At 41.6% G+C, this 4,318-nt stretch overlaps 1 protein-coding gene across 4 annotated transcripts in view; it reads left to right on the top strand.

Annotated features, from left to right (window-relative positions):
* Window positions 1-1,960: 1,960 nt before the first annotated feature.
* The window catches only part of LOC137358613 (LIM domain and actin-binding protein 1-like), a 147,634-nt gene continuing 145,276 nt past the window's right edge, over window positions 1,961-4,318 (top strand). For all 4 annotated transcript variants that reach the window (XM_068024682.1, XM_068024683.1, XM_068024681.1 and 1 more), the window contains exon 1: window positions 1,961-2,119. The gene's annotated coding sequence lies outside the window, so the exon portion shown is untranslated. The remainder of the gene's footprint in view (window positions 2,120-4,318) is intronic.

The following is a 4,318-nucleotide window of genomic DNA, read 5'->3' as shown; positions in this document are numbered from 1 at the left end:
CCTGTGCCTATGGGATCATACTCCAATATACTGCCTTCAGAAGAGGAGGGAGAAAACATGTTGTGTGGAGGTGGAAGGAGACATTGTGATTTATTTAATTTTTTTTTTCCTTCTTTATGCCAGGTTCAGCAAACTAGCAACTGAACTGGAAAGGGATAACAATGGCAACAGACAACCTCATAACTGAAGTGTCATTGTAAATATTAAAACAATAAAAGTGATTATCTTTTTTCATTGCATGGTCTATATCAAGAACCACAACTTGCATTTCAAATAGTATCTTCAACATAATGAAACATCCCAAGGCACTTTACAAATAAGTGTAAGGAAGGAAAGCCAGTAATGGAGAACTATCACTGTCATATCTACAAAGGCAGTGACTAACTCAGCATCTCATTCAAAGTTTTGTAGGCATAGACAGCATCCAATTCGTGCACAGCAAGCTCCCGCAAATAGCAAATGAATGAATGACCAATCTGTTTAGGTGTTTTTTGGATAAGGGAGGAATGTTAGCCAAGACACCTGGAGAACTCCCTGTTCTTCTCATGGCTCCTCTTAAATTCATAATGGCAACTGGAGGCTTGTCTATCTACGTTGAGAGCTAATTCTCTTGACTACTGGGTGATGAAGTAGGTTATACATTGTCCATTTATTTCTCGGACTTAGGTTCAAATCCAGCCCAGAGTCAAAATGGAAATTTCTCTAAACCACAAGTTATCCAGAATGCTGGAGTCTTGTGCTCTCACATGTACTAATACCTGAAGCCCTATTATCACTGTCCTCATCAAGCTCCACTGGGTTCCCAGAGATTTGACTTTAAGATTTTTGTTCTCATGTTGAAATCCTGCCATGGCCTCACCCCTCTCACTTTACCCCCAACCTCTGGAACACCCTCCCTCACCATCTCTACCTTGCCACCTCCCTCCCTAATTCCAGAAATCTATTGACAGGGTTGTTGTCTCCTCATGACTTTCTGTCCAACTTCCTTTTTCCAGCTCAGTCCACCCTCCATCCCTTTCTCAGTAAGTACTGAAAGACATTTATCAATATGCATTGAGCACAAAGGAACTGTAAATTGTGTCCTGAAAGAGTATCCCATTGCAGGCAGGCAACATCATTAAGGGGATGCTGGATAAACACGAGGGAGAAAGGAATAGAAGGATATGGTGATGGGGTAAGATGAAGTAGGGGTGGAGGAGGCATAAATACAAGCATAGACTTGAATGGGTGAATGGCCTGCTTCTGTGTTGTACATTCTATGTAATCATGGCATAGAATCATAGAATGGTTACAACCCAGAAGGAGGCCATTCGGTCCGTTGTGTCCATGCCAACTCTGCAAGAGCAACTAAGCTAGTCCCACTCCCCTGCTTCTTCCCAGTAGCCCTACAATGTTTTTCTCTTCAAGTGCTTATCCACTTCCCTTTAAATTGCCAGGATTGAACCTGCCTCCACCACACTCTCAGGCAGTACATTCCAGATCCCAACCACTCATTGTGTAAAAATGTTTTTCCTTACATCTCAGTTGCTTCTTTTGCCATTCACTTTAAAGCGGTTTCTTCTGGATCTTGACCCTTCCGCCAAAGGGAACAGTTTCTCCCTATCTACTCTGTCTAGGCCCCATCATGATTTTGAACAGAATCCTCTCAACCTCTTTCCCTCCTCAAAATGGGAAACAACCAAATGCCTTTGCAAAATACCTTTTTTTTAAAGAAGCGCAGCATTGCTGCTGAAATCCAGCAGGTGGTGTAAACGTTGGAACCTACATGTCTCCCAATCCTGCAGATGGCGTTGTTCGAGCGGACGACGCAGCCGTCAGACGATTGTTTTGTGGCGCCAAAGGGCAGCGGGTCTGCCGGCGCCACCTGCAGGTTTGGAGGACCCGTCGAAGAACTCGCAAGGATGACTTCAGCTGCAGATCTGACGCTCTGAGGTCATGCGTTGGTGCGTGGTTTAGAATGTTGAGGCAGTCTGTCAGTCTGGGAAATTGGAACTGGGCAGTGTAGGCAGGTGCGTTGGCGAGGCAGTGCGGGCGGAGGTAAAAGAGTTCTCGCTGGAATAGTTAAACTTTCGTTGATATTTGGCAAATCGTCAGGGTGGGGGAAAGAACGTCTCAACAGGTGAGTAGAAAAATCCCAACAAAAACTACATAATATTAGATCAATTTTCCACTTGAAAAGATGTTTGGTTGAGCGAGTAGTTGAGAAGAGTCAAGCCGTCCTTTCTGGGCTTGTGGTCAGAAGAAAATTCTGTGTCTCTCAAGGACTTTGGTCGACTCAGTGACTTTTTTTTTAGTATGTCGGTGTTTCTGAATTGATCTCCTGATACGTTTTATATTTTTTCCAGTTCTGCAGATTTGTGTAAACAAATCCACCTGTTAAGCTGATTTTTTTCCCCATTCTGATATGGATTTTCTCTCGCGAGGTTGAATTTTTTTCTCGTAGAGATTTTTCTTAAGTTATTAACTTAAAATAACGTGGGAAAATCTTGTGATTAATTCTAAACTAAAGGGAGAAGATCCAAAGCAAGTGATTTTAATACCTGAGGTGCTTGTTGCTGTTTTTCCCACTCTGTTTTGTACTTATTGAAAGTGAAATCATAATTACATTTTAACTTGCACTTTTATGTCTCCACTTACTGTACTTATCAGATTTACTTTCCCAAGGTCCTGTGTGAGTATTGGTAATTGTAAAATAGGTTGAGATAACAGTTTGTAGAGAGGCACTGAAGTGAATTGTGGTTTACTGCTGAAGTAAATGTTTGTATTTTACTAAAATGTTTGGATGTGATGTAAACCAGATTATATATATCTTTTTTATTGAACACTGTATTTGGAGTTAAAAACTAATGCCTTGATCAAGTTCAGAAGATGCTTTTGTATTTGTTTACTGGAACTGATGTACTTGACCGGTGACTTTGAACAGAATGATTGACTAAAGGAATTAAATCAAGACTTAATGTGCCTTCTCTTTTATAAATTGGCTAATTCCTTCTCTTTGTGGATGACCAGTGTCTGTGTTGTTACTTTGATCCCTGGGAGATATCCACTTTGGCCATTGCTTGGTGTTGCTGTTCAATAACTCTCCAGATGTCCTAACCAAGATCAGGAACTTTTTATAAATGTGGTTAAGATTCTGTGTCCTGCCTTTATGTGCCAGTGTGCTGTGCGATGGGGCTATTCTGTGAAACTTGTAATGTTCAACCAAATATTATTGAATAAAAATGATGCAGGGTTTTGATATAATTCTGGAACAATCAACAGAAAGCAATAGGATATAAAAGTTGGCTGAATAACTGGAAGGTATGAGTTGTTTCAAGATATAATCTGGACTTTGCTTTTTGTTTGCATGACCAAATAGCTTCTATCAAGCTTGTGAAGATACTGTGGTGCTTGGAGGTATCCCGATCATTACCCACTTTATTTGGGAGGAGAAAAGAGCTATTGAAAAAAGCCCTGACTCTTAACTTTTTAACAGTGAGTGGTCCCATCAGAAGAATTGGCTCGGAGGAGTTGCTGAATCTGATGGTGTAATGGATTAACACCAGTAGCTGAAGCTTTTTCCCAGCTGTCCTTAATTCAACTTCAAAACACTTAAAGCTCAGTAACTCCCCCAGACTGGTTTCCACAAGTGATGCCATCAGCACTTGCTAAAAATAATGCATTGTAGTTTTGATTTATACTGATGGAAAAAATCTGGTAGACCTGAATTAAGATGTTTAATGTTGGCTGGAAAGCACTTCCACCTTTCCTGGTGAGTCAGTTTAATGAATTGTGTGCTGAAGGATATATTGTGCCAGATGTTTATGTATGATGCCAAATTCTAATTTCAGTTTAAAAAAATTTGGCTGATCTGTTCAATTCTGTTGACCTGACCAGTGCTGAACCTGACCTCACTGTGCCAGTGGGTTCAAGCTCCAGTCCAGGTTGCCACTTCTGTGCTGTACTGAGGGAGTGCTGCACTATTGGGAGTTGTCCTCTTTTTGAAGTACTTAAACTGATGCCCTGGCTACCTGTTCAGATAGAGGAAAAAATATCCCACGGCACTTGAGGACCTAGGGGAGTTGTGGTGTCCCATGGCCAACAGTGCCAAAGACAGATTGGTCTGAAATCACTCATCTCGCTCCATCTCCATCTCTTTCTCTCTCCTCGTGTCTGTGTCTCTCTCTTTGTCACAGTCTCTCTCTGTCTTCGTCTCCGTCTCTCTCTCTCTTTCTGTCTCTCTCTCTTTTTCTCTCTCTCTCTCCCTCTCTCTCTCTGTCCGTCTCTTTTTCTTTCTCTCGCTCTCACTCTCGCTCTCTCTGTCTCCGTCTCTATCTTT

Source organism: Heterodontus francisci, chromosome X (genome assembly GCF_036365525.1).
Source record: "Heterodontus francisci isolate sHetFra1 chromosome X, sHetFra1.hap1, whole genome shotgun sequence".
Classification (NCBI taxonomy): Eukaryota; Metazoa; Chordata; class Chondrichthyes; order Heterodontiformes; family Heterodontidae; genus Heterodontus; species Heterodontus francisci.
This window is presented reverse-complemented; position numbering and strand designations above follow the sequence as displayed.